Here is a 10,327-nt window from a genome sequence, read left to right as displayed (position 1 = left end):
CAGTGCCAGAATTTTTTCCCCTAGCAGTAGCCATAGGGGAGCGCCCCTAGTGACCCCTGGAGTAGTGTGGTATAAGGAGCGCTGTGTGCTCCCCTCACCTTCAGTTCCTTCTTGACAGACAACTCCGACAGTGGGGAAGGAGGGCGGGATGTGGAAAGGACATGAGCAACACATCTCAAAGAACACCAATTACGGAAAAGGTAACTGTCTTTTCTTCTTCGAGTGATTGCTCATGTGCATTCCACAGTAGGTGATTCCAAGCTATATCTGTTGGAGGTGGGTAGGAGTTCACAGACACTCAGGATGGAGCACTGCCCTGCCGAACCCTGCATCCTCCTTGGTCTGGGAGACAATCACATAATGCGTGGTGAACGTGTGGACCAATGACCACGTAGCAGCCCTTCAAATGTCCTGAATAGGGACGTGAGCCAGAAAGGTGGCCGACAAGGCTTGCGCTCATGTCAAGTGCACTCTCACAATCGGTGGCGGGGGAACTCCCGCCAGTCGTAACATGTATGGATACATGAAGTGATCCAGCAGCAAAGCCGCTGAGTGGAGATCAGTCGATCTTTCATGTGTTTGGCCATGGTGATGAGCAGCTGTGAAGACTTCCTGAACCATTTTGTTTATTCCAGGTAAAAAGCCAGGGCCTGCCTCACATCCAACATGTGGAGACAGCACTCCTCACTACACGTGGGGCTTGGGACAAAGCACCAGAAGGAAAATGTCCTGGCTTATATGATAGGCAGACACCACCATAGGGAGGAACGAAGGATGTGGGCAGAGCTGGACCTTATCTTTATGAAATACCGTGTATGGGGATTCAGAGGTCAGGGCCTGGAGATCAAGACCCTCCTAGCAGATGTGATTGCCACAAGAAAGGCTATTTTCCACAAAAGGTGGGACCAAGAGCATGTGGCAAGTGGCTCAAATGAAGACCCTGTCAGCTTGGCCAGAACCAAGTTCAGGTCCCACTCTGGGACTGGGGGCCTAACGTAAGGAAAGAGGTGATCCAAGCCCTTAAGGAATTGACTGGTCATGGCGTGAGAAAACATTGTGTGGCCCTGGACTGGTGGGTGGAAGGCCAATATGGCTGCCAGATGCACTTGATGGGCGAGGGCGCTAGGCCTGGGGCTCTGAGATGAAGGAGGTAATCTGGTATAAGCTGGAGTGGGGCAACCACTGGTGAGACACAGCGATCAGCGGCCCACCGAGAGAACCTTGACCATTTCGCCAGGTAGGCCTGATGCGTGGAGGGCCTCCTGCTTTCCAGGAGGACTCGCTGGACTTCCTCTGGGCAGGTCTTCTCCTCTTGGCCTAGCCATAGAGCAATCACGCTGTGAGGTGGAGGGCTGCAAGGTTGGGGTGCAGGAGCAGACCCTGGTCCTGAGAGAGAAGGTCTGGGTGGGTTGGCACGGCCACAGGGGGAGCAATGGACAGGCTCGTAAGAGTGCTGCCTGGGCCATGCCTGGGCCATGCCGGGGTGATCATGAGGACACGAGCCTTGTCTGCCTTGACTTTTTCCAGGACCTTGCTGATTTGGGGGAAAGGCACAGAGAAGCTGACCCGACCAGGACAGAAGGAAGGCACCGGAAATCACGCCCTTATCCAGGCCCCTCCTTGAGCAGAACCGAGGGCACAGGAGGTTCTGCCTGGTCACGAAGAGGTCCACTTGGGGAGTGCCCCACGTTCAGAAGATCATGTGAGCCACCTTTGGGTGCAATGACCACTCGTGTTGGGAGGAGAAGTCCCAGCTCAGGAGATCCGCTCGAGAGTTCTGGATGCCCAGCTAGTGATGGGCTTCCAAGGTGATATTGTGGGTGATGCAGAAGTCCCACAGCCTGAGGGCTTCCTGGCAGAGGGCTGAGGAGCTGGCCCCACCTTGCCTGTTGATGTAGAACATGGAGGCCGTGTTGTCCATGAGAACTCTGACTACCCTACCCGTAAGGCACGAGTGAAAGGCCACGCAGGCCAGACGGATCGCCCGGAATTCTTTGATGTTTATGTGCAGGGCTAGTTCCTGCGTGGACCACAGGCCTTGGGTCTGGAGGTTTCCCACATGGGCTCCCCACCCCAAGTTTGACGCATCGGACACCAATTCTATAGTTGGGGGACAGCTCCTGATTGGGACCTCTAGAAGCAAGTTCTCTGCGGTGGACCACCAACGGAGGGAGGCTAGCACAGGCTTGGGCACGGTCAGGACTTTGTCCAACCTGTTTCTGGACTGGGAGAACATCGAGGTCAGCCAGAGCTGAAGGGCTGGCATCCTGAATCTGGCATGACGTACCATGTATGTGCATGCTGCCATGTGACCCAGTTGGAGAAACGCCCTGGCAGTTGTCACAGGAAACCTCGTGATCACCTTGATGAGACCCCTCAAGGTTTTGAACCTGTCTGGTGGGAGGGAAGCTCTGGCAGATGTCACATCGAGAATTGTGCTAATGAACTCTATTCATTGTACCAGTACCAGCACGGACTTGGTGTCATTTACCAGCAGTCCCAGTGTGGTGCATGTGGACAGGAGCATTACGTGGTCCTGTACCTGTGATCTGGAGCTGCCTTTGACCAGCCAGTCATCGAGGTAGGGGAAGATCTGGACCCCTGACACCTGAGGTAGGCGGTCACCACAGACATACACTTTGTGAAGACTCTGGGTGCTGTCGAGAGGCCAAATGGGTGGACAGTGAACTGGTAGTGTTCCTGTCCCACTGTGAAGCAAAGGAAATGTCTGTGGCCCTCGAATATGTGAATGTGGAAGCCCCACAAGTTATCTGCCCAGCAGGGCTTGGTGGTTTGCCACCGTCAGCTGGAAGCTTGAGGAAGAATAAAGCTTTCTACCAAACAAGTCCAGCCTCTTCAAGTCCTTATTCTTAGGGGTGGGAGCGGGTTGGCTCCTTGTGGTTAACCGACTTGACCACGAGGGAGTTAGGGGTGAGGTGGGTGTAGAGATATTCATGCCCCTTGGCAGGCATGAAATATTTCCACTCTGCCCTCTTAGATATGGGGGACAAAGAAGACGGGGTCTGCCACAGAGCAGTGGAGATTTTTGCCACTCCTTCATGGAGAGGGAGGGCCACCCTGGCAGCTGTGGCTGAGAGAACACCAAAGAGGGAGTCCGAAGGCTCCTCCACCTCTTCAGCCTATAGACTGAGGCTTGAAGCCACCCTTTTCAAGAGTTTTTCCTGGGCATTTGTGTCTTCCTGGGGAACAGGAGGAGAAGGCGCCATGATGGCCTCATCAGGGGAGATTCCCACTGGTGCCGCAGATCCCAGTGCTTGGTCCCCTTCTGAGCATGGGGCTGGGGAAGAGCGTTCCGCTGACCCCTTCCTGGGGGGGTTGAGAGAGGGAGACGAACGGTCTGTCCAAGGCCCCGGCCACTGAGCGAGCCACCACCGGGGGCTGCGTCGGGGCCCCTGGGTCCTTTGGTCCCAGGGCGCTGGTCAAGGAGCCTGGTGCCACTGCACTTGCTGTGGCACTGTCCGGGCGGGCTGCCACACCAGACTCACCTGGTCTAGTGACTGTCGGATCCGAGGGGAGGCTGGGCTGGCATATGAGCAACCAACGAGTAGCGTCGTCATGAGTGGTGCTGGGCTTGAGACCTTGAGTCTGGTGTAGAGGAGCAGGAGTACCATCTGTAATGGCTGCTCCATGAACGGCTCCGTCGGGCAGATCCGTGATGGCTGGTTGCCGGCGATCTATGCCTGGGGCTGCAGGAGCAGTGCCATGCCAGGGACCTTGACCAGGATGAAGAGCATGAGCAGCGTCAACGTTGGTACCGTGAGGGTCTACGGTGGCTTCTTGGAGTTGCCGATCTCTGGTACTGTCAGCCCCAGTCCCAGCGGGGCATGCTCTGACCTCAAGGCCTGAGCTCCCTCGATGCGGTGTCTCGATTCCCTGCTGCTTGGCACCCAGCTAGACGATCAGGTGGTGGGGGGTCTACAGGGACCAGTGCAGGCTGCGAGAGGCATGGTGACTCTGTGGAGAACAGTGTCAGGAACTTTCCCTCGACCATGAGTGGTACCATCTGGGTGGCAACCGTGGTGGTCCGAGCACTGGCTTGCCTCTGGACCGGGGAGCTGCTGAGGTCAGTGCAGCCGGTACTGGGAGAGACATTATGTCTTGAGCCATCTGCAGGGCCTCTGTGTGGAAGGCACCCGTATGTGGCCATTGGCATCCAGGGAGGTCAGCTCAGAGTGGGCTGGGCTACTCTGCTCTACCTGAGTCGGAGGCCATGAGACCAAGGTGGATCAAGAGCTGCACAGTGTGCGTCTAGTCTTGCCCCCAGCCTTGCCCTTGACAGAGAAGACCGCTTCTTCATCTTCTTAGAGTGTCCCGTGGATGGGGAGTGGTGACGGCTGGTGGAAGGCACCACTGGGTTGCCGTGCACCAATGCTACAGTGCTCGGTGCTGACTCGGAGCAGCAGAGCGGTGTCAGGGTTAGGGCCGACTCCATCAATATGGCTTGGAGCCATATGTCCTGCTCCTTCTTAGTCCAAGGCGTAAATGATCTGCAAATTTTGCAGCGGTCACTGATGTGGGTTTCCCCAAGACAGAGTAAGCAGCTAGCATGCAGGTCATAGGGATAAGCCATTATAAGCTTATAGGTGCGGTTTATAGGCCAGTGTGTGGGTTATAGGCATAGGCCATTTACAAGTGTTGAAACTTAAAGCCTGAGGCACGGGGCATGTCTCGACCCAGGCGTGGGTCTTCTACTCTATCTATATAACTTTAACTCTTTTTTTTTAAACTACAGGTACTAACTATCTATGAACTAAACAACAGTCAAAACAGGGAAAGCTACAGCAGAGAGCTAGAGCACAGCAGTTCCAAAGCACCTTCACTGGCAGCAAGAAGGAACTGAGGGTGGGGGGAGCGTGCAGCACCCCTTATACTGCGCCATGGTGGTGCCACTCCAGGAGTCGCTAGGAGCGCTCCCCTATGGGTACTGCTAGGGGAAAAACTTCCGGCATTGGTGAATGTGGCAAGCACGCACACCTATTGTAGAATGCACATGAGCAATCACTCGAAGAACTGCAAATTAAGTCAAAATTAAAAACAGAAACAAAAAAACCCAATTGTCTCTTGAGGCTGGGAATGACTTTGTGGAAACTGGGCACTAAGGAATGGTCTATATCTCAAAGTTCTGGCTGAGGAGAAATAAGTTGCTGATTTGGAGGACAGAGTCACTGTGCTGGAAACTGCAGTAGGAGGAACCAGAGGCAGAAGGGACAGTAGCAGTGCTGCAGGATTCAGAATAGCAGCCGTGTTAGTCTGTATCCACAAAAAGAACAGGAGTACTTGTGGCACCTTAGAGATTAAGAAAGAGAAAAATGGAAAATGACAGAAAAGAAGCAACATCATAACCCAGAGGTGTCTGAAAATACTGAAAAGAGGAGACAGTTTGGCGCATGCAAACCTTGCTTGGCAATTTGTTAAGACTGAGGTCTGTGAAAGAGGGGAAAACAGGTAGGACCACACCGGTTACAAACAAGTTCACAGGTGAAATCCTGATCCCTTTGAAGTCAACAGTAGTTTTGTCATTGACTTCAACAGGGCCAAGTTTTCACTCCAAAGATTTAATCCTGAACCTTCATGACTGTCGCCAAAAAGATTTAATCATGGAAAGGGCTACAGATTAGTCAGAACTTGCACTCCAATACCACAAATTTCAATTATTTCAGACCTCTCTGCTCTAACTTTAAAAAAGAGGGAGAGAGAGGGATGAGGTTACATTTAGAAGAGCAGAAATTCACTAGACAGGGATTTCCATTAAATTCACATTCACCTTTCAGATTCATGGAGACACCTGATCCATTTAGCCTTTGTTGTTGTTCAAACACCTTTCCAATATTATTGTATATTTGTTCTATTAATACTTGCAGCCAAGTTTGGTGATTTTAATAGTTAATATACTCAGAGGGACATCCAGAACTGCAGCTATGTCTGGAAGGACTTTAGGGTGAGTTTCAATGAGTCTGTCAGTCTTTTTTATTATTATGCCACTTCAGTTACTCACAGGAGTACAGGGTTCCTAAAAATATGAGAGTCAGGGCAGCATTAGCAGTCATCATAAATCTCCTGGAATGTTTTGCAAAAGTACAGAGAGTTAATGCTTCCTGCTCCAGTTTCAATTCGATATTTACTTCCTGTCCTCACGTATCCTGTAGTGGAGTTGTGGTGCACAAATGGCTCAATTTCAGAACTGCTTGAGCACTCAACCCATTGAAATCAAGGGGCGAGGGGCAGCTAGGGTACATGCACAGAGGAAGCCTGAACCTTTGAAAAATCAGGCTACAGCAGTTGCTGTGATCACGTTCCACTCATGAGAGGGTTGAACTGAAATAGTAAATGAAGATTCCATTAGAATGAAAAGAGGAATCTGTAAATAGTAAGACATTTAGTACATTGCTGTGATCTGAAAATGGGAAGAAGAACAAAAGCTTTGGAAACTGATCAAGTAACGAATAGCAAATTGAATTTAAATAATGTAAATTGATATTGAAACTGTTTTTGCTATGATGGAAGACACAAAAATTGTTGTCATCACTACTTTGGCTAAGGCAGCAAAATATATTCATTCTTGTCAGTCCCAATCATTGAAACTGAGAAAGTTACTGGCATTTAAGTTTAAGTGGCTGAGGAAATCATTTCTTATTTCAACAAAAGGGGTAGGTTATATGAGTCAACAGGGAGTCATCATAAGACCTTTGAATGCCTCTCTTCAAACTAACGTATGCATATATGTATGTGTGCTAAGCCTGATTTCAATGATGAAACTGTCAACACCCTGAAGGTAACAGAGAATTTAGTGCAGTTGAATAATAGAGAATCTTAGGCAAAGGCAGGACAGCTCATTGAGGTTTAATGGCTTTACTTTACAATAGCTATTTTCTTGGTGGGTGTCTTTTCTGTACGTACCATATCTTCCCTCTCGTCGTGTAGGGGCAAGATTTCTTATGTGAGAAAACTATTCTAGATCCACATCTCTATGGAACACAAAACACTAACAAATACAGCATTTGGTATGGCAAAGCATTTTACAAAATGTAGGCTGAAGCAATGAACAGTGTTGGGAGTCAGGATGTCCTGAGTACTAATTTCGCCTCTGCTACTAATGTACTGGGCACCCGGGGGTAAATCTCCAAGATCTTCCGAAGTTTTTAGGCACCTAAGTCCCATTGAAATCAATGGGAGGTAGGGACCTAAATTCCTTTGAGGATCTGGGCCTTTGTCTTTTTGGCTTCAGTTACCCCTCTGAAAATTGGCGATAAAAGTGTGTGACTACCTACCAGGGGGATTAACAGCTGCACAGTGCTTTGAACATATAAAGCACCACAAAAATCTAAGTATTTTCTTTAAAAAAAAAAAATTAATAAAAACATGTAACCATTTTTCTTTTCCAAACCTTAGCCCAGGAGCAGACAATGAATAAATGGGAGAATAAATGTAGATTCCCTGTAAACCTTGTTTTCTAACTCAAACAGATTGGAAAAAATCCAGAGAAGAGCAACAAAAATTATTAAAGATCTAGAAAACATGACCTATGAGAGAAGATTGAAAAATTTGGGTTTGTTTAGTCTGGAGAAGAAAAGTCTGCAAAAGGACATGATAACAGTTTTCAAGTACATAAAAAGTTGTTACAAGAAGGCAGGAGAAAAATTGTTCTCTTTAACCTCTGAGAATAGGACAAGAAGCAATGGGCTTAAATTTCAACAAGGGCGGTTTTGGTTGGATATTAGGAAAAATTTCCTATCACGGTAGTTAAATACTAGAATAAATTGCTTAGGGAGGTTGTGGAATCTCTGTCATTGGAGATTTTTAAAAGCAAGTTAGACAAACACCTGTCAGGGATGATCTAGATCAGGGATGGGCAACTTTTGGCACACAGCCCATCAGGGAAATCTGCTGGCGGGATGGGATGGTTTGTTTACCTGCAGCATCCACAGGTTCGGCCAATCGCAGCTCCCACTGGCCGCAGTTCGCCGTTCCAGGCCAATGGCAGCTGCGGAAAGTGGCATGGACCGAGGAATGTGCTGGCCGCCGCTTTCCGCAGCCCCCATTGCCCTGGAACAGCAAACTGTGGCCAGTGGGAGCTGCGATTGGCCGAACCTGCGGATGCTGCAGGTAAACAAACCATCCCGGCCCGCCAGTGGATTTCCCTGACAGGCCGTGTGCCAAAGGTTGCTGATCCCTGGTCTAGATAATACTTAGTCCTGCCATGAGTGCACGGGACTGGACTAGATGACCTGTCGAGGTCCCTTCCAGTCCTACGATTCTATGAATAACTGATGTGCATGTACATGTGGTGTACATTGTGGCCCACCACACTTTTGTATGTACCCTCTTTTCTCAATATAATTTTAAAATGGTTCCCACATTTCATTTAAATCTCTTTGTGTTCTCCATATCATACCAGTTATTTTGCAAATAAGCATGTTAGAGCTGAGACGCTTGAAGTGGGGAGAGTGTCGTATCTTCCTCCTGAGGGCAAGTTAGGCCTTACCCAACTAGAGCCAGATTCCTATTTTATTGCTCTATCTGCATTGCTCAATGGACCCCTATCAGAATTCTGGGGAGAACAATTGGGCCATTCTGCCAATTGCTTCCTATGATACAATGAACATTTTTAGTCATAAAAACTGAAGTATTTTCACTAATATCTTGATACATCCTCCTGTTTTTCTTGCTCTCCCTCTCTCATGTGGCCACTCAGTTGGTAGATTAATCCTCTTCAGAGATGATTCAGTGGTATAAGTCAGCACAAAGGGAGATTAACAGATCCAATTTACAAACTGAAGGGATTGGAAGCTATGAGTATATTGCAATGATCTCTGAATTTGGCCCACTGGTGTATGCATGTTCACACACACAGACTAGAATAGGAGCTACCATACCTGGACCATATATAGTTCCAGAGTTTAAGGCCAAAAGGGGGCATTAGATCATCTAGTCTGTTCTTCTGTATATTGCAGGCCATTAACTCTCACCCAGTTACCCTGAGGTTGAGCCTGTCTTTAGGTAAAGCATCCAGTCTTGAGCTGAAGACAACAGATGGAATATCCATCACTTACTTTAGTAGTTTGTTCCACCTTCCCTATTAAAAAATTGTGCCTTACTTTGAGTTTTGTTGGCTTCAACTTCCAGCCATCGGTTCTTGTTAGGGGCTTTATCCACTAGGTTCTCTACCCATGAAGATACTTATGCACCTTAATCATATCACCTCTCAATATTCTTCTTGGTAAACTAAAGAGATTGAGCTCTTTAAATCTCACTGTAAACCATTTTTTGCAGCCCTTGAATAATTTTTGTTGCTCTTTCCTGCACCCTCTCCAATTTTTCAACAGTCTGCATTCTGGTATACAGTGCCTCCATTCTGTAAGCCTGGCCTGCCTTCCTTGTTCTAGATGTATAAATATTTGGCTGTATTAAAAACACAATTTGTTTGAATGGGCCCAATTTACCAAGAAATGCTAATTGTTCTGTATGACTGCCCTCTCATCATTATTTACCACTCTGCCAGTTTTTGTGTCCTCCACAAAATTTATCAGCAGTGATTTTATATTTACTTCCAGATCATTGATGAAAATTTTGAATAGCATCAGACCTAGTATGACTCCCTGTGGAATCCCTCTATAAATATCCTCATTCACTGTTGTTTCTCCATTGACTACTTTTGAGATTAGTTAACCAGTTCTTAATCCATTTAGCATGTGCTCTATTGATATGTATTTCTTATTTTTTAAATCAGAATGTCTTTGGATATTAAGTCAAATACCTTATAAAGGTTTAAGTATATTACATCCACGCAATTACCTTTATCAACCAAACTTATAGTCTTAAAAGAATGAAGTCAGGTTTGCATAACAAGACCTATTTTCCATAAAATTGTGTGCACTGGCATTAATTATATTCCTATTCTTTATCAACTGAATCCCTCCGCTTTGGGAAGTTATCCCTTTTGAAGCACCAAGTATATACATTACTGGTTGGACTGTGCTCTTTTGCCCATATTGAATGTAATCAGGTCATGATAATTGGTCCCTAGGCAACCTACCAATTTCCATTTCTGTCACTAATGTTTCTCCATCATAAATAGGTGCAACAGAGATACATCATCATGGTGAAATACCTTTTGTGTTAGACAATTATTTTTTAAAGAAATAAAACAAAAAAACTAAACAAGAAACAGAGTCTGATATTTGACTACTGACTACATGAGTCCTCCAGCATGCTTCCCAAACTGAAGTACCCCATAATAGTTTTTCTTTCTACACTGTCTGTAATGCACTAAAAAAATAACATCTTTAAGAAGTTGTGCTTAATAAGT

The sequence above is a fragment of the Mauremys reevesii genome, linkage group 1 (assembly GCF_016161935.1).
Source record: "Mauremys reevesii isolate NIE-2019 linkage group 1, ASM1616193v1, whole genome shotgun sequence".
Lineage (NCBI taxonomy): Eukaryota > Metazoa > Chordata > Testudines > Geoemydidae > Mauremys > Mauremys reevesii.
Note: the sequence above shows the minus strand (reverse complement) of the source record.